The 20,942-nt window shown below is 41.0% G+C and overlaps 1 protein-coding gene across 4 annotated transcripts in view; it reads right to left on the bottom strand.

Moving 5' to 3' along the window:
- Positions 1-20,942, bottom strand: part of SYTL2 (synaptotagmin like 2) — a 98,004-nt gene that overhangs the window by 69,149 nt on the left and 7,913 nt on the right. The gene's annotated exons all lie outside the window — the stretch shown is intronic.

The following is a 20,942-nucleotide window of genomic DNA, read 5'->3' on the forward strand; positions in this document are numbered from 1 at the left end:
GCAGCAGCCATCCCAACTCCAGTCTAGTTTTCCCCATACTCTCGTCCCTTATTTCCCAGGACAGGCTGACTCAGACTCAGTACAATGCCTCACTGAAGGGTAAAAGCCCTAATGAGCAAATCTCATGAAAAATTCAGCTGGTCTTTTGGAGAAAAACAGCTGGAGCTGACCTTAAGAATTCCACTAATTCCCCCTACCACACAGCCTAAAAATAGTCAAAGAGCATTTCTAGCTCGTGACGGCCTTTCCTTTAAAGGACATGATATGCAAAAAAGGCATGCTGGGGTCATTAGCCCAAATCATGCAGTCCCCATGATAAATCTTGGGATAAATGTTCCTATGAGAATCTGCCTTCACAAGGTCAACACTGGAATTTCATCGTGAAGGCTCCCCTCTATCCTACTCCCCAGGCACCACTGGGTCTATACAAAGATGTACGTTATCAGCCACTGACTAGCTGTGTGGCCACGAGTACGTCAATTTCCATTCGTCGGCCTCAGTTTCCAAATCTGTCAAATGAAATGCTAGACTCTGACCTCTAAGGTCTCCTTCTGGTGTAAGACTCCCTGGGAGGTCCATTCAACGGCTCCTCATTGCTTTCAGGATAAAAGTCAAACCCCTCAGTGTTACATGGGCCCCTCCAGATCTGGCCCCTGCCTTCCCCTCCATTTTCCCCAACATCATACCCTGATGGTCCTTAAATTTACCTCTGACACTTCCGTGCTTTTAGAACACAGAACTCCCTCTGCCTGCAATGCCCTTTCCCAGCTTCTTAGACTCCTCTTCATCTTTCAAGTCACAGTCCAATTGTCACCTCCTCCAAGAAGGTGAGTCTAGCCCTTTCCTCACAAGTTGGCTACAGTCTTCTCCTCTGTGGTCTCACAGGACTGTACGATATAGCAACGGCCTGCTGACTTGTCAGTCTCCCTTACAAGGACCCTGGGTGCTCCCTGAAGGTAGAGACATCGTGTCCATCTCCTCTGTATTCCCACTACCTGACCCTGTGCCTGCCATATAGTGTTTGCTGACACTGGACCAAATTCCACTGAAGTACCACATGCATTTTAAAGCGTTGTTACAAAGGACCAGAAACTGATTTTTTTAAAGGAATGTTTTCTCTATTCAAAAAGCAAGAAAGTAAACTACCTGCAAGCCTTTGCCTTATTAGGAAAAAATATATATAGCGGTTTGGAATTGCGAAATAATCTTCGTGGAGACGAAAAATATACACTACATGTGTTTCTGAGAAACCTCCCTTTAAACTAACTGAACCAGTTTTTTTAAAAGGAGATTCAAATTTAGAAATGATGTCCAACTTGGTGGGTTTTGGTTTGGGGTGGGGTTTAAAAAAAATTTTTTTTTTAGCAAGAGGAAGGAAAATCTCCAAAAGAGATAAATTATACACTAAGCCTTCTGAAAATTCTCAGCCAGACCCTGGAAAAATCAGATGAAAGGATGTGATTTTGTATAGAAAAGCAAAATGCCTTATTAATAATATTGAAAGGTATGTATGTGTGTTATAAAAGATAAAAACTAAGTTAATGAAATTAATAGGTAGAACTTGGATTTGACGGAAAAGTTGGAGAAGAAACAGACATTTTATCTTCCTTCGATACCTTCTTCCATCTTTACACACATTACCTCTACACCATAAGGCGAACCAGCAAAGCAGGCAGTATTGTCTGTGTTTCACAGATGAGGAAATTGAAGTTCATGGCGGTTAAGGGACTTGCCTAAACATATCTTGCCTCTAAGCTACAGAGTTGGAATATGAACCCAGTTCTGCCTGGCTCCAAAGTGCTGTCCGACACACCAGGAAGAGAGTGGTAAAAGTGGAAGGAAGGGCCAGGCACACAGGTACCTATGAAGGAACTCAAAGATGCAAAAAGGAGCTGCGTTTCCCTCAATGCCCACACACCCAAGACACTGAGCTTTGCAGTACAGAATGTTGTTAAGCCTGACGTGTAATGCAACTAGTTACAAAGGGATTTTTACGCTTTATGTGATCCAGTTTATCAGCATATATAAATAAACTCCTAAAGTGTGGACAGCAGGCAGGGAGTATGATGATCCAGCATTAGCAAATCTTTTTTTTTCCTAAGCCCTCCTGAACAACAAAAATTCATGCACTGGGCTTCCCTGGTGGCGCAGTGGTTGACAGTCTGCCTGCCCATGCAGGGGACACGGGTTCGTGCCCCGGTCCGGGAAGATCCCACATGCTGCGGAGCGGCTGGGCCCATGAGCCATGGCCGCTGGGCCTGTGCTCTGCAACGGGAGAGGCCACAACAGTGAGAGGCCCGCGTACCGCAAAAAAAAAAAAAAAAAAAAAAAATCCTTGCACTGATCCGAGAAAGAGCTTTATAGTGTCAGTCAACACTTAAGATACCCTCCAAAGGCAGGCAAAAATGATCACTGATACTTCATTATTCAGAGTCAACCTGGAGGAACAGCTAAAAACCAGTCCTTTCTCTGCTGCTAATGACTGAAACTTTTGGTGGTTTCACTTACCTCCCTGGGTGATATCACCTATAAAATGAGGCATTTGATCTCTGATCTCTCAGATATCTTCCAATTGTATAAGTTTTTTTCTCATGAGCGTAAAATCAAATGATCAGAGTAAATTCCAACACCACTACCCAGCTAGCTGAGGGAGCAAGAGATGTAGAGGAAGAATATTGGAAGAAAAAAAAAAAGTCATCCTTCTGCCCAGTGCAAAATGTCTTTTTAGGAAAAAAAAAATCTTTCATAAGATACAGCTATATTGAAGGAGAGAATGATAACTAGTAAAATAGGGTATAAAAACTGACAAAAGTCATCCTTCCCTTCTTTCTGCCCCTCCGTCCTCCTTTCCTCTCTCATTCAGAGTGTCCCCTGTTTGGGACTGAGTGAGGCACTACAGATACAACTATTAAGTAGTAAGACTTGGTTCCTGTTGTCAAGAAGATTTGGCTCCCAGCAATAATAACAGCTCCCTTTTGTACAAGGTTGGGGGTTTACACTATACTCTGGCATATGCACTCTTCATAACAACCTTGGGAGGGCAGGAGGGCAGGTAGGAACAAGTATCATCATAATCCTTCTTTCATTGATGTGAAAGCTGAGGTTCAGCAAAGTTAAGTGGCTTGTCCAGGGTCACACAGCTGCTAAGTGACAGAGCTGGGCAGACAACACATCTGCAGAGGAGGAAAAGGACTACAGACAAAGGGGTATATTTGTGACAACTGTGTGACGAGTGGGGAAGTGAAGAGATGAGGGCAAGAACTGGGAAGTGGTGAAACTTGAGTGGAGCCTTGACTATGGGATAAGATTTAGACAATTCACAACCTACACTCACTGAATTCAATGCAGAAGACAGCATAACACTACTTTAGAGAGGGTGGAGTGCAGAAAAACAAAAGGATGTCTATATTTATACACACAGAGAAGCACACTGTCTTTCATTTAAGAAGTGGACATTCTTTAGCCACCATCAGTAATCAGCGTGTGTGTGCTCTGAGTATTTTTCTCAGGAGCAGAAATGGGTGGCTCCGAGCCTTTTCCCTTGGCACTCGCAGTGGGCATCGGGGAAAGGGCCATGTGGCGTTAGGGGCATGGGATCTGTACCCAATGAGCTAGGGTGAAAATCCTTGAACTCGGCACTCTTGACCATTACAATAGCTACCTGAGCGAACTGGCCTTCTCAGTCAGGTATTCTTCTCTGTGACTGAGACTAGTCACATGCTTGCTTGTACAGCCAGCCTACCTTCCCAAACTGCATTCGCTGCTACCTAGGCTCAAGAATGTAATTAATGAGCAACCTGGACCCAGTCCTGAAGTGGGAAGCAAGAGGAGGAGAATGTCTGAGAAAGATTTCAAGGTGATGACAGAGCCTCAAAATTACCTAAGTGTGTAATAACACAGGCCCAGGCTCTGTATATCAGAGAGAGAGGGATTTAAGTCAAAAAACAGGAACTGGGGAGATTGTGGATTCAGGATAAAGGTCCTTGAGAAGGGAGACTTTGGACACAAAGAAGAGTGAGATTAAAGTTAAACCACAGACCTATTTCGGGTAGGGATTTAGGGGACAGGAATTCTACAGTTTACTCTTTGTAGAATTATAGATCTTATTTCTTACTAGTAAGACTTTAGTCAATCCTCCAGAATTCTGATTCCAATTTTATTTCATCAAGGTAACATTTCAAACAATACCTATTTCATCAAGGGCTCTGAGATGGAATTCACAGGTGTAATTCACACAATAGAGGATATTAAACAAATCCCCCCTCATCTCCAACCCTAAGCAACTGGAAAGCAGTGGGGATGGGATGGAGGCTGGGACTATATGATGATGGTACTCAGGAAATGGTTTTGGAGTTTTGACTTGAAGCTGAAAGTGACTCTTTTCCAATCAGAGGGAATTTAAACCTTCTCTTCCATCACATGAACCCCGTACTATTTTCAGAGTGGATACAATGACCAAAGACAAACAGAGCTCCAAACTGGACAGCAGAACCAGTGCCAGCATCTTTTCAGCCTTTCTGGCATCTTGAGGAGCTCATCAGAAGGTGGCAGAGCCTTCCACAGACATCTACCAGTGGAGTCTTGAAGACCTGTCCTTGAGCAAGTGCCGAGTAATGACTAAGCTTAGTGAGGAGGAACAAGAATAGACACACATATACTCTATCTACCTACCTATCCACCTATCTAAAATATAGTGTGTATATATACAGATATTTTCAAATATATATACACATTTGAATATAACAGCATTTGTATACATGAATATATGCTATAAATATATATATATACACATATATATATTTACTTCCCAATCATTTGCAACCAATTTATGAAATTCTGAGAACTCCTCATCCTATTGTTATATAAAGAAAACTGTTGCTATGTGACTATAAAGCCAGGATTCTGATGCCCAGGTAGGGGGTAAAATCAGGCACCTCTGCCCAGTAAAACAACGTCCTAACAAGGTTTATTTTGGTTCAGATGTAGTTGGGTTTTTTTTGTTTTGTTTTCGGGGAGATTAGCAGGATTATATGTGAAGTTACTTACTGCTGTTGTAAGTAACTATGTAAGTAACTATGAAGACCCACCATGTTAGAAGATGTACATACACTGTAAGGAAAGTATCATTATCATTCCTATTTTACAGAAGAGGAACTGGGCTCAGAGGAGTGGAGGAACTTCACCCCCGTTTGTCTTCTTAAATACTAATTCACACACAGATATGGGTATATGTGTGTATTTTATAGATAACAGTTACCTTCTACAAACTGATAATAGAATTTCAAGTTTTCATTTCAAAAACTACAAACAGGGCTTCCCTGGTGGCGCAGTGGTTGAGAGTCCGCCTGCTGATGCAGGGGACGCGGGTTCGAGCCTCGGTCTGGGAAGATCCCACATGCCGTGGAGCGGCTGGGCCCGTGAGCCATGGCCGCTGAGCCTGCGCGTCCGGAGCCTGTGCTCCGCAACGGGAGAGGCCACGGCAGTGAGAGGCCCGCATACCGCAAAAAAAAAAAAAAAAAAAAACCCTACAAACATATGGGTCAGGTAATACTTATAAATTCTTATTATACTGGTTTTTCTCCTAGCGGAGGTAGATCTTAAATAAATGGTCAAGCTATAATGGAAAGCTGAAAATATTTAGGTAAATCAATCTTACACATAACTTTGATTACAGAAGAAGATGAGCACTCATTTTATAAATTCTTAATCAATGAAGACTGATCAATAAATACCTCCTAAGGACATCTGTGTGAGAGAGACTTATCAGGTACGTTACACTTCAGAGGAGGGCTGTGATTGTGGAAAACCTGAATGTACTGGAAAAAGAACACTGTCATGGGAATTAAGGTCAATCTCTCTCCCAGCTCAGACACTCCTGACCTATGTGATGTTGGGCAAGTCACTTAACCTTCTGGGTCTTTGTTTACCTCATTTGGAAAACAATGGCACTGAAAAAGATGATCTTTCTTTTCCAAAGAGGGATTTCATAGAGCCAGCAATAAAATGCTCTGATTCATACTGGTGAGAAGAGCAAAATTCAGACCACAGCAGAATTTGGCTACAATAGGCCATGTCCCCAAAACTCACGAGAACACTTTTCATCTCAAAGCCCAGAATGACGCCATCCCAATCTGGCAGGAGCAAGTTTAACATAGTCATTCAGTTGTGTTCAGGCTCCTCTAAAGAGTAAGATATTTTACAACCGAATTAAATAGCCTTTATTCTTGACAGTAAATAGCAAACTAGGCAAAATTCGTTATTATTGACTAATAATAACTATAAGAATATCAAAGGCTTAGGCAGCACTTACCATATGACAGGCATTGTTCTAAACATTTTATAGCATTAATTCATTAATTTCTCACAACTGTATGCCAAGGTAAGCATTTTACAGATAAGGAAACAGACTAAGTAACTTAGTAAGTGGCAGTGCAGGACTCTACTCAGCTGTTCAGCACCAGTGTCCACACACTTGACCTCCATGCCGCCCTGCCCCTCTTGGACAATGGTGTCACCCTCTAGATGCCTGGATTGTAGCCTTAGAAGTCTTTGGCTCTTCCTGCCCCTTTCTCTCTGACCCTCGCGGACTCTCCGGCTTGTTTCATTTTCTAGTCTCCGGCAGATTCTGCCCACAGGTTTCCTCGGACTGAACTTTCTGAAGCAGCCTAAGGACAGGAGGAGCCAGAAGGCCTCCAGCAGCCTAGTGGACGCTATTCAGCCACAACAGCCATGGGTCACGTGTCCCAGAGCAAACTTCTTGGTGTGACCTGACACAATGTCCTAAAATCAGCCTTCACAAGGTAACTGAAAATTCATCTTTCTTAAACCCAGGGAGAACTCTCACCTTCACCAAGAGACAAGTCAGAGGAGAAAAGAAACATTTCCCCAGGAAAAGCATTTAATGAACTCAGATAAATTAAGACTAAACTTTGTAAAAGTTTAATGGTAGAGATGGTGCAACACAATGGTCTGAAAATAGAGCTTGGGCTTTAAGGGCAGGCTTAACCACCACGTGCCTCAAATTCCTTCTGCCTTATTCTTCCATTTGGAAGGCCAAAGGCACCAAAAAGAAAAAAGGAGTGTGGTGAACCTCATGAATGCGTTGCAAAAAGGAATTAAGTAAATTAATAGAGATGTGAAGAAAAAAAATCTTATCTAAAGATATGATATTCTCTGCCTGATATTTTTTTTTTCATCTTAGATACAAGAGAAGAAAAAAGAATGGAAGAAAAGACTGAGGAGATCAGAGAACTAGTCAGCCTGCAACGCTCTTTCACTTCAAATTCTGGGTCCATAATTATATTATTCCCCAAAATAATAGCTTTCAAATGCCACCACTATAGGCTGAGATACAAGGGAAATAAATGATATCATCATGGGGCTTCACTTTATTACATGTTCACTGTATTACATTCATGTACCTCAGAAGCACAGAAAACTACCATCCTTCAACATTCATTAAAAAAAGAATTATACAAAAAAACCCCACCACCTTAAATTTTAGTGTTTCATTTCTTCCCACAATCCCACAGAGCTGGTAGGGGGAAAATGTTTCCATCATCTACATTTACAAACTAGTTTCTATCAGCCCTTGGAATCACTAGTTACTCACATCACAGCCTTCTGCCTGCTACAACACACCAGTATTTGCATGTATTTCATGCAGTATCTTCTTATTTGGGTGTTACTTCTTACTTGGATCAGTCAGAAGAGGTTTCAAGGTAGGGAGGAAAGAAGTAGGAGGTGAGGAAAGGGCAATTTGAGTCAAGAGAAATCCCACACCCACTCCACATTGAAATCACAGCTATATATGATGTATGGTCCCCGCTAAAGGGAAAAGCACCTGGGGGCCCCTAAAAGCCAGAAGGCAAAACACCAATGAGGTCTATTCTGTGGGACTCAGTCTCACCTGAGGACAGAGGCTTCTGTAATTCTGAACAAAACTCAAATGAAATGACATATGCTAAATAACAGAGGGGATAGAACAGACTTTCAGTATGGGCTCAAACTAACAACACAGCTCATTTGAGGGCAGATGGAAATAAACCCCCTTCACGGATGTAAAACAGAAGGAAAAGTGGGATTTCAACTTTCCCCTTAACTAGCTTTTATCTGGCAAATGTCTAATATCTTCCTAGGAGTCAAAGTCCTTGTCTACCAGTCTTATAAAAAGAAAAGAAGAATTTTTAATTAACTTTTTAAATTGAAGTACAGTTGATTTACAATGTTGTACCAATCTCTCTTGTACAGCAAAGTGACTCAGTTATACATATATATATATGTATGTGTGTGTGTGTGTGTGTGTGTGTGTACACACACACACACACATTCTTTTTTTCTTAATATTCTTTTCCATTATGGTTTATCCCAGGAGACTGGATATAGTTCCCTGTGCTATACAGTAGGACCTTATTATTTATCCATTCTAAGGGTAATAGTTTGCATCTACCAACCCCAAACTCCCAGTCCATCCCTCTCCCTTCCCTCCTCCCCCTTGGCAGCCACAGGTCTGATCTCTATGTCTGTGAATCTGTTTCTGTTTTGTAGATAGGTTTATTTGTGCCATATTTTAGATTCCACATATAAATGATATCATATGGTATTTGTCTTTCTCTTTCTGACTTACTTTGTATGATAATCTCTAGTTGCATCCATGTTGCTGCAAATGGCATTATTTCATTCTTTTTTATGGCTGAGTAATATTCCATTGTATATATGTACCACATCTTCTTTATCCATTCATCTGTCGATGGACATTTAGGTTGTTTCCATGTTTTGGCTATTGTGAATAGTGCTGCTATGAACATAGGAGTGCACGTTTCTTTTTGAATTAAGTTTTGTCTGAGTGTATGCCCAGGAGTGGGATTGCTGGATCATATGGTAAATCTATTTTTAGTTTTCTGAGGAACATCCATACTGTTTTCCATAGTGGCTGCACCAACTTACATTCCCACCAACCGTGCAGGAGGGTTCCCTTTTCTCCACACCCTCCTCAGCATTTGTTATTTGTAGACTTTTTAATTATGGCCATTCTGACTGGTGTGAGGTGATACCTCATTGCAGTTTTGATTTGCATTTCTCTAATGATTAGTGGTGATGAGCATCTTTTCATCTGCCTACTGGCCATCTGTATGTCTTCTTTGGAGAAATGTCTATTACAGTCTTCTGCCCATTTTTTATCGGGTTGTTTTTTTTTGTTGAATTGTATGAGCTGTTTGTATATTTTGGAGATTAAGCTCTTGTTGGTCGCATCATTTGCAAATATTTTCTCCCATTGTGTAAGTTGTCTTTTCATTTTTTTTTTTATGGTTTCCTTTGCTGTGCAAAAGCTTATAAGTTTGATTAGGTCCCATTTTTTAATTTTTGTCTTTAAGGAAGAGCAGATTTGTAAACAATTTTTGCAGAAACTTCTTTTATTCTTCTGTTTCCAAAATAATTCTGAAGGCTGACTGGTAAGATTTTCAATTAAATTTTTAATCATTAAATGCTACAGAAAGTCTGACTTGGTCCAGGAGAATTCAGAGAGTAAAACCCTGAAAACTGAATTCTTGAGGCCTGTCAGAGTCCACAGGAGCTTAATGAGGTCCACACCCTGGACTTCCAGCTTGATTTTCCAAAGAAGCCATATACTGAGAGCCGTAGGCCACTGAAGTCCAAGAGTCAACAAAGGTAATTTTCCTTCACCTACTTCTTAGTAGAATGTAAGTTGTATAATGCTTAGCTCAAAAAAGTACTCACTGAATGAGTGCTAAATGAAAGAATAAAATATCCCCAGGGAAGGCACGACAGTGACTCCCACTTCATGCTCTACCTGAGGTTAGACCCAACTATGCTACATAAATAGTGTAAAAAAAAAATCTTGTTCACAGCAGCTTTATTGTAATAGTCAGAAATTAGGAACAATCCTGATGCCCTTCAAGAGGTGAAGAGTTAAACTGCAGTATATCCACACCATGGGATACTACTAAGCAATAAAAAGAACAAACTATAGATACACACAACAACTTGGATGAATCTTAAGGGAATTATGCTAACTGTTAAAAAAAAAAAGCCAATCCCAAAGGTTATATACTCTATCATTCCATCTATGTGACATTCTTGAAATGGCAAGATTATAGAAATGGAAAACAGAAGAGTGGTTGCCAGGGGTTGGGAATGGGGATAGAGTAGGCAAGAGGAAGATGGAGATGGTTGTAAAAGGAAAAAGGGAGAGATCCTTGTGGGGATGGAACTGATCGGCCTCTTGATAGTGGTGGATACACGTGATAAGATTGTACAGCACTTAACACACCCAGGTGAGCACTCTTGTGCTCACACACGTGAGTACATGTAATACTGAGGATATCTGAATTGTACTGATGTCATTATCCTAGTTGTGATTATTATACTATAGTTGTGCAAGATGTTACCATTGAGGGAAACCAGGTAAAGCGTACACAGGTCTCTCTGTATTATTTCTTACAACTATATAAGAATCTACAATTATCTTAAAAGTTTTTCTTAAATCTTAAGAAATCTCTCCTCTGCCACCATAAGCACCACCATTTGAGACTGAATGTTTAACACACGAAATCTTTCCTCACCACCTACACAGATCTCTCCCGCCTCTAAATGCACCGACTGTTTTTATCACATAATCAAACTCCTCTTCTTACATTAAGGACAGGTGTTTCAGGACTCTTATCTCCTTATAGGATAAAAGCTCCTGAGACAGGAGCCATGTCCTCTACCCCTTTGATAACCCTCTCAGTGCCTAGCACAATGTTGAACCAAGAGCAGAGACTGAATAAATGTGGTTTTAATAAATATGTGAATGAAGGAATGTACACATTTTCTACTCCCTATAGTAGAGCTGGGTAAACCAGTAATTCACAATCCTTTTGCTCCAATTTTCTCAACTCTGAAAGGCCTGTAAAAGCTGTGCTCCCCACCCCAGCCTTACAGGCCTACAGTGAGGTTAAAGATCACCTCCCACTGAGGCTGCAGTAGTAGCTGCATTGATTATTTGCTGTGTGATCTGGTGCCAGCTAATTTCTCTGAACTTCAGTTTTCCCATTTGTAAAATGGGGGATACTGCTTATTTTTGCAAAATGGTGGCCAATTCTTAGTAAGTTTCTGCCTTTTCAATAAATAGTGTTTTATTCACGTAGCACGTTTCTCTAAAGATCGAAATTTACTTCCATTTACAATGGCAAAAGAAATGTGTGCAAAGTAAATGGAGATAGAGGATGGAGAAATGGGAGGAGACCAGTTCAAGTGGAAGCTGACAAGGGAATTTACCGGTAGCTGTTAGGACAGTGCACCGCAAGTACCCCTCCCTGCAAATCACTGTGGAAAAAGGCTTAATTCGGGCATGGCCTCCTCCCCTTGGTTTCATGCCTTGGTCCTGTCTAAAGGCATCATAGACACTAGGGCAACACACCCCAAAAGTCTACGGCCCCTAAGAATAGTGGGCTGGTGGTACTGAAGAGAAGGAGAAAGGGCTTCTGTTTATTTTCTCTGCCAGGGAAGTATTTGTTTTCAGGGTAAGTCTACTGCTTCCTTCTCAGGGCTGGGAGTGCCTTAGTACATTCTTACCCAGAGGGTGATAACTTTTCCCCTAAGTATGCAGCTGTCTGAAAACATATTTGCTCTGGATGTGTCACTGGGTTATGAAGAATTCTATGAGAAACACTTTACACATGGCTGTTTCCAAGCCCAGGCAGTAGAGATATTTGCTGACCCATAAGACAGAGATGGACAAACATTGGATATAGTTCCAGGGTCCAGGTTTTAGAAGAATACACTCAGTCGGCTGGTCAGTCATTCTGAGCCCCGACTATACACCTGGCCTCAGCTAGAAACTGAGGAGGAATCATGCATGACTGTTACAGAAGAGACCCCGTCCCTTAATGGAGATCCTGGTCTAATTTTGCATATTCACACATGTTTGCTTTACTTCTACCATGATGATCTTGCATGGAACAACAGCACGTTTTGTCAAAGCCAAGGTCTTAAAAAAAGAACATCATTCCAAGCATATTCCCTATAACCAGCAGAAGTGTATGAAATAGAATAGAAAGATATGTCCAAGTTAGACAACAAACGTATGGCATAACCCACAGATTTCAGAGAAAAAGAAATGAATGTGCTGTCTAGAAGGATTAAAAATCTTTAAAACTTTATGAGTTCTATTCTCTTCCTTATTAATGCAATGAATAATAGCATATACTCATTAAGTAATTACTACGTGCCAGGCACTATATACTAAGCCTTTCAAAGAATCAGTTCATTTAACCTTTAAAACAATCTCAAGAGTGATGTGCATAATATTTTTTCTATTTTATAGATGAGGAAACTTCAGCTTAGAAAGACCAAGGATATAAAACCAGGATCATCTGATTCAGAACCAGTATTCTTGATCTTCACACTAAGCTACACTGCTCTGGGCTTGTTTCACAGAGAAGGCCAAGGTTGTTATTGCTATTACTGAGAAGAAAGTATACTTAGTATTGGTCCTTCAAACATATTAGGTGGAACCACACAAAATTGCAATATGCAAATGCTCTGATCCACAGAAATGACAATTTCACTTGGTTCAACGTAATACAATATCAAGACAGAGAATGGCATGTGCCTGGCCCCAGCACCGTCCCTAACTAGCTGTGAGACTTTGGGCAAATCACTTGTCTCATCCCATAAAAGGAAAAGGTTGAGCTGAATTTGTCTTTAAGTTCCCTTCCCGCTCTATAATTACAAGGGAAGGAAGAGAAGCACCATAATTCATTTGTTCAATAATTATTTCTTAAGTGACAACTACATGCCAAACGCTGTGCTTTCTCTTTCATTCTAAATTCATCTGCATTTCAAGGACAGCCTCCCAGCAGCTTCCTCTGCTCCCTGGGCTCTCACTTGTTAGATGTAAAAACCCAGCTTGAGGATTCTTGCTTGCCTTCTATTTAGGGAAACTGGCAGGTGCCATAGGATGCTAGCAGCTCCTGCCCCATCACCATTCCACAGCATAAGGGAAAACCAAATGCCCTAGAAACTACTTCAGGGTGAAGAGATAAAGTATGGCGTGGCAGCGAAATGGTACATGTGTACAAATGTGCATCTTCCAAAGCAAAGAACTCTCAGTAATTATACTGGCTCACAGTGACCTCCAGAAAATATTCTTATTTTCTGGTCTTTACTTGCACACCCCCTCCACCAGGAAGACAGCCATCTAGCCTTTTAACTTTAAAAAAAATCCAAAAAGAGACCTCAGTTTTGCTGGGTAGAGCACTTGAACATCTAGTCACAGCGTTTGCAATGATTAAAGATTGGGAGTAGAGGATTATGGGAAAACAGCAAGCCTGTTTTGGGATTATGGGAAAACGGCAAGCCTCAAGACATTAATTCAACACTGACTGTGCTGCTCAGTAGCTTTGTGAGCCTGGATTCATCATTCAACCTGCCTTTGCCTCAGTTTCCTCATCTGTAGAATAAAGACTGGGATAGACAACTTCTAAGTTCCTTTCCTATCCTAAAGGTGGACCAGCCCTTTATCATCTAAGTTTTTACCATCTAATCTGCCATCTGTTCCCTTTTGCACGTCCACTGTGGACACAGCAAACAGCTGTCTTCCAACACGCCTACAACAGCTCTTCAAATACATACTTGAAGTCTCTCATGTGTGCTCACTTGAATCCCTCTCTTCTGGCTTAAGTCGTGTGGTTAGCAAGATGTTGGGAGTAACTCATGTGGAGTCATATAGCTAAACTTTGAGCTCATAAATAAGGGAATACATGCAGCAAATAGATGTTTGCTTTCTCAATTTCTTGAAATTGAGAAAGACCCATAACTCTCAACCTCATTCCCTGGGAATCCTACCAGCTGTTACAGGAATACAAAAGCTGCGGGAGAAGGGGATGAAAAACCTTGACATGCGGACAGTCTAGCTGAGATCGAACCTACACACAGTATGTAACTGGTGAATTCTATAGGAAAGATAATTATTATGTGCTAAATTTGGGTATGTACCCAGTATGAGTCAAAAGAAGCCAGATGAGCAAGGTCCGATGTGAGGTATAGTCTGCTTCAGCGAAAGCCCGTTGTTCTATAGATCGGACTCTGAATCATTGAAAAAGACACAACTCACCAGGGAAAATGACACCAACCCAGCCTCTAACCTCTTCAAATTAGGGGTGACCCTGGGCTCTACCAATAGAGCTCCCTCAAACCCTTCTGGGATAGATCAGAAAGGATTATCTGACAGGGCAGTGGAGGCCATTGTCAGCCACATGTCCCTTGCCCTTCTGTGTTCTATTCTCAGTCAGGGCTGCTCATTTCTCTCTTAACCTGTAGCTTAACTTAATAGTCCATTTAATGCAAACCATTGCCACATGGGGCTCCTATGAAATGTGTCACTTTAAGTACCTTGAAGTCTCCAGAAGGAGTTTTCCTCCTCCTCAAACAACTACCTTTTAGAAACCAAATAAATAAACCAAAGAATCAAAATGATTTCACAAGAGAAGTAATCACAGAAGCTAATTGTTTGTTAATAAACTGCTACTCCACCTGCCCAGTTTCTTTACAAAATACAAATACCTATAAGGAAGAAAGTAATTTGAGAACTGTTATTAATCAAATTCTATGTTTTAGAGATGAGCAGTTTTCTATTTTCTCTTCAAGGATTTTGAATTATAAACTTTCTCCAAGAGACAGACATGGAGAAAAGTTTCAGCCACATCAAATTTTGAAAACATCCATGAAATGTAAGCTGATATATCTCATAACTGATGTTTTTATAAACCTGTCCTTAAAAATCAAGGGCATGCTCTCAACACTTTCTGTCATGGAAATTGTTCCAACAGGCAAATAAATAGGCATTTCCATGGTTAAGGCCTCACAGCTGTCATATTATTTAGTTCTGCACAAACGAAAAATCCTATTACCAAAAAAAGGTTGGAGGATCTGTGGCTGGAATCTGGCAAGCAATTGCATTTCCATTTTGTTTTGGTCAGTACGCTCCCTCAATGCAAATATGAACACCACAAAATATTTAATTAAAACTAACTATGTGGTCTGACAAACAAGTCCAGCACAACTGGACACATGTCCAAATGAGAACTTAACGCTTTGCCATCTTTAATTAATGATGCTATGAAACTCATTAGAGAAAAGAGCTCACAGTTCCTCAACCCCCATGCTCCAATGACTCAAAAATGCACATTCAACTCTAAAAGACAACAGAACAAGCAATAAAATCTCCCATTTCCTCAAGGTCACAGAATAGACTTTCATATCACAAAACTCAAAAGAATCCAAATTCCCAACCGGTCATCATGTTTCTCCATGAACTGGTCTCCCAGTGGGGGAACTTGAGTTTATAAAGTCTTTCCCGCTTGTTTGAACTTGATTTCTACTATTTGCCTGGTATTTGAGGGAAGAAAAAAACAACATTATGTTAGGGGGAAAAGTATGAAAAGACTCAAACATGAACTTTCATTTCTTTCTGATAAAAATTTAAAATATTGTTTAAGGTTTATATAGACCTAAAAGAAAAGCAGAATTTCCAGAAATTGCTCCAGGAATTCATGGAAAGAGAAGCCTTTCACCTGTACTATTCTTTTAATAAATAAAGCAAAGAAATAGCAAGAACTAGATGGCCTTTCAAAATGCCTAGGTTGCCTCAAATGATTTTTGACAAGGGTGCCAAGACCACTCAATGGAAAAAGGACAGTCTTTTCAATAAATAATGCTGATAAAACTGGATATCCACATGTAAAATAATGAAGTTGGCCCTTTACCTAACACCATATACAAAAATTAACTTAAAATGGATCAAAGACCTAAATATAAGACCTAAAACATACAATTCTTAGAAGAAAACATAGGGCAAAAGCTTCATGACATTGGATTTGGCAGTGACTTCTCGACTATGACACCAAAGGCACAGGCAGCAAAAGAAAAAAATAAATTGGAATTCATGAAAATTTTAAAGTTTTGTGCATCAAAACACTATCAACAGAGTAAAAAGGCACCCCACAGAATGAAAAAAATTTGAAAATCACATATATCTGATAAAGAATTAACATCCAAAAGTTATAGAGAACTCCTAAAACTCAACAAAAAATCCACCCAATTAAAAATGGGCAGAAGACTTGATGTTTCTCCAAAGAAGATATACAAATGTCCAATAAGCACATGAAAAGATACCTGACATCACTAATCACTAGGGAAATGCAAATCAAAACTGCAATGAGATACCATCTCACGTCCATTAGGATGGCTACTATGAAAGAAAAAAAAAAAACAGAAAATAGCAAGTGTTGGCATAGCTCTTATTATTACGACCTCCACCACTACATCTATTCTCAGCAGCACAAATAAAATCTCATCCCACCAAGGAGAAACCATTTGCATTTCATTCTCTGAAATGATGATGGCCTGGCCCCAGGTTCAACATCTCATCTAAAAAAAGTGAATCTTCCCTTCCTCAGCAGGAGCACACTAATGGGAACTGGGGCCCAAGTTACTCTGTCCTTTGGGCAGCAAAAGAGGTAAGACACTTACCCCCAGTTGCATTTATTCAACAAATGTTCATTGTGTACCTAGTCTGTGCTAGGCCCTGGACCGGATGCTAAATTTATTTGCTCACACCCAGCACTTCCCACTGTACTCTGTGGAGCCCAAGGCCTTGTTTCCTTACTGAAATATGCTTATCATCTAAAAGCAATGTGGTATAAAAGCATTTCCTAGGATGAAACTAATAAGAATAGAAGAGGGCACCCCAAATCACCTATTTCTATTTTCCTCCTTATAGTTCTGTTCTTTAAAAAAAACACAACTCTCCATTTACTTTCAAATTTCATAAAGCAGATTGTTCCCAGACAAGCTTTATCCAAGATTATCAGGAAGAAAGATTTCAGGCACACTTGCTCTGAAACTGACAAAATGACAGAGCAGGCCATTCCTGCTTCCACCCACTCATGGACTGCAACACACTCCTGGGCCCTGTGAATAGAGCCAGGACCCTGGAAAGGCAATACACAAGCCTAGGGCATGCACAGGAGCCACCATTGCCAGGGAAACTTCCTCCTTCTCTAAACCTTCCAGCTAGGCACCAGAAGATAAAACTTCTGAAAACTTAACATTTACTGAGGCCCAGGTAAGTCTTAGCCACTTGCAAAAGAGCTGATATAGTGATTGATTATTAATTATTTTATGAAGTCACACCATTGTGTTCAGGCAGCACAATGGGGAAAAAAAAAAAAGCACTGACTTGGGAGTTTGGACCTAGGCTTGAATTCCAGGGTTAGCACTCACTAGCTGTGCGACTCTTGACAAGTATTTCACTTCTTCTAAGTTTCATTTTCCTTAACTATATTTGTACAGCTTAAAATTCCTACCTTTGAGGACCTTTGTGAGGACTAAAGGAAATGATTCATGTTAAATACCTAGCTGATGTCCGACACAATAGAATCTCAACATTATGGATGCCCTCCTGCCCACCCCTTATTTTCAGGCAGGAAAAATGTCCCAAGGAACTCAACTCCTGATTTAGAGGAATAATAAAAATGCGTGGATCCCAGGCTAATACTGCCCCTAGTTTTTCTAAGAGCCTAGTTCTGATAACTAATATTTTTAGGACTCTGACAGTACTTGAGATGTTATGAAAAATCCAACCAAGCCTCCTCCAATAGCTCTTTCTCACCCAAATTTTACAGAGAGCAGTCAAGAAGGCTCCAGCTTTATCTCACAGAGCATTATGTTCATTCACATGCCCATATGCATACAGTCTTAAGAACTGGGTTCTTCTCTTATGTGAGGACCAATAACCTCTCCAAAACTTTAATAACTCTGAAGTCTTAGCTAAAAGAAAAAAGAAACAAAAAGAATTGGGTCTGCATTTGTGGCATTTCATGGTGTGTTGAGTGGATCCCCAAGACCAGCCCCAGATTTCTGATGGTTCAGTGGGAGGACTCATAGGACAGCATACAATCATACAGCCGTGATTTATTACAGTGATGAATACAAAGCAAAATCAGCAAGGAAAAGAGGTAGATGGGGTGAAGTCTGGGGAAAACCAGGCATGGGCTTCGAAGAGGCCTATCTCAGCTGAGTCATACACACAAGTTGTGACAACATGTGTGAAATGTTAACAACCATGGAAGCTCATTAGAGAGTAAGCGTCCAGGGGTTTTTACTGGGGACTGGTCATGTAGATACCCCCTGCCTGGCATGTACCCAAATTCCAGACTCCCAGAAGGAAAGCAGGTGCTGAACATAAACTGCATTGTTTGCACAGTTTAGATGCAGTGAGCTACTGGTATCACTTAGAGTGGTGGGAACCCTTCTGCAATCCAAGTTCAGATACCAGTCAAGGACCAACCTTGCAAGCAGGCATTTCTAAGGACAAACAGTCTCAGGCTCACTATGTTAATCCCTTCCCGCACACGCAAAACAAAAACCCAAATATCTAATTAATAACTGCCCTATGACCACTAAATTCTTATAGCTAATTGACATGTTGAAATTCGTATATAAAAAAAAAGATAGTGAATATAACTCAGTGCTTCAAAATATATTCATTCAGCACATTTGTACTGTGTCAGCCTGCTGGGCTCCAGACAATAAGGAAATAACAGTAAGTGCCTGCCCTCTAAGAAATTTCAGACCAATAGAGACGATAAGATGAGTACACAAAGAGCATTAACACAAGGTGGTATGCGATGACGACCATAAAAGAGGTATAAGCCAAACACTAAACCAGTTAGAGAAGGGAGAGGAAACTTTCTGCTGTGATGAACCAGGAAGGTTTTGGTAAGAATTACCACAGAGCTGCAGTTTTAAGAACAGGTAAGATTTTGAGAGTAAGTGGCAGGGCAGGGAAGAGCTCAAGAAGGGGAATAAAAGTATCGTTCCAGGGCTTCCCTGGTGGCGCAGTGGTTGAGAATCTGCCTGCTAATGCAGGGGACACGGGTTCGAGCCCTGGTCTGGGAGGATCCCACATGCCGCGGAGCAACTAGGCCTGTGAGCCACAACTACTGAGCCTGCGCGTCTGGAGCCTGTGCTCCGCAACAAGAGAGGCCGCGACAGTGAGAGGCCCGCGCACCGCGATGAAGAGTGGCCCCCGCTTGCCACAACTAGAGAAAGCCCTCGCACAGAAACGAAGACCCAACACAGCAAAAATAAATAAATAAATAAGTAAACTCCTACCCTCAACATCTTAAAAAAAAAAAAAAAGTATCGTTCCAGGCACAGACAGGAAGCTATGTAAACAATGCACAGAGGCTGCTATAGGGAAAGGGGAATACAGTTTGAATGGAAGACTGAGTTCATAGAAGGGGATAGTGGAAGATATGAACCTAAAACACAGGTCTCAAATGTCAAACTAAGGAGATTGTGTTTTATGCAATGGGTAATGGGGGAGTCTGTGAGTTTTTTTACTTTTCTAAACATGTTACTTTAGCATGAATGAGAGGAGTCACTATAATCAAAAGGACCAGGGCTTTTGCCATAGATGTCACAAAAGCCGCAGAGAGCTAGAAGGTGCAAAGAGGTGAAATATAAATGTCATCTAGGAACAACATTGAGAAGGAAGCAGTAACAATGCTCCTCAGGAGATGCAGGAATCAAACAAGACTCAAAGTTCTTAAGTCAATTGCAGGATTAGTGCATTCAACCAGAAGTGCCTGGAAGGGCAGCCAGGTTAAAGGTAAAAACTAACAGCAGGGCAGAAAATTCAGTGGCTGTGTCTAGAACTCCAATGGAGATGAGGAACCAGTGCTCAGGAAGGAGGTGGCGACTTGAATGGCAAATGTGGAGGAAGCCAGCTTAGAGGCTCAGCTGTAGCAGAGGAGAAGCCAAACACTACACACGGCAAGTCAAGAGCTATGCACTTCTTCTGCCTCAAGCAAACATAACTAGGCTCTTAAGCTTGACAGAGAGATAGCACTATAAACATAAGCATGCACACACACGTGCACACACACACACACACACACACACACACACACACACAACTGAGAAGTGCTCTGTGGCCAGAGTGCCTCGGTTCAGATCCTGACTCCACCATGTATTAGCTTTCTGATCTGAGACAAGTTACTTAACTTCTATGCCTCTGATTTCCCATCTATAAAATGGGCTCAATAATAGTACCTTATCTCATAAAGTTGTGGTGAGGATTCAATGAGTTAATTCATGTAAAGAGCTTAATGCAAAGTCTGTCTGGCACATAGTGAGTGTTCAGTAATTGTTGGCCACTATTATTATCTTGAGTCTCACTATAATGTCATGAGATAAAGCCAGGCAATCATTATCATCTCCATATTACTAATAAGGAAACTGAGGCTCAGAGAGGAAATACTTGCCCAATTTTCACACAGTGCAGAATACAAGTTAGGGGTTTATAAAGTCCAGTCTCCTTAATGAGATTTACAAAGCTCTCCATGTTCAGCCCACCCGCTACCTCCCTGGCCTCAGTTCCTGCCAACCTTGCCTTGAATGTGAAACTGTGCCCGCCACACTATTTCTTGCCCCTCTTAACTTTCTGATCCCTATTCATCCCTCAAGTCTCCTCTCAAGTGTCACCTCTTCCAAGAAGCCCTTGGCACTTGCTCCCTCTTCCCTCTCACCACCCCACCTCCTTCTATACTCACATCTGACTATTAACATCACACCATGTGTAATTATAGACATCTGCTTTCCCCACTGGACTCCAAGCCTAAAACAATTTCTGGCACACAGTAAACACTGAGTATTTATTGAATGAACTAACTCTTGTCTCTAAGTCTGATATTCTTCCCCCCAGAGCATGCTGCCCCTTTATCAACAAACGTTTGCTGTTTAATAATAGTTTAAAAAGAGTAGCGACAAAATTTCACCAAAGATCAACCAGTCATACTATACTTAAATATCAAACTAAACTTAAACACGTGGTCATTGTACCTATAGGGAGTGAAGCACACAAACACACC

Source organism: Delphinapterus leucas, chromosome 7 (assembly GCF_059928025.1).
Source record: "Delphinapterus leucas isolate spDelLeu-1000000601 "Yukka" chromosome 7, BTC_Dleu_Yukka2, whole genome shotgun sequence".
Taxonomy (NCBI): Eukaryota; Metazoa; Chordata; class Mammalia; order Artiodactyla; family Monodontidae; genus Delphinapterus; species Delphinapterus leucas.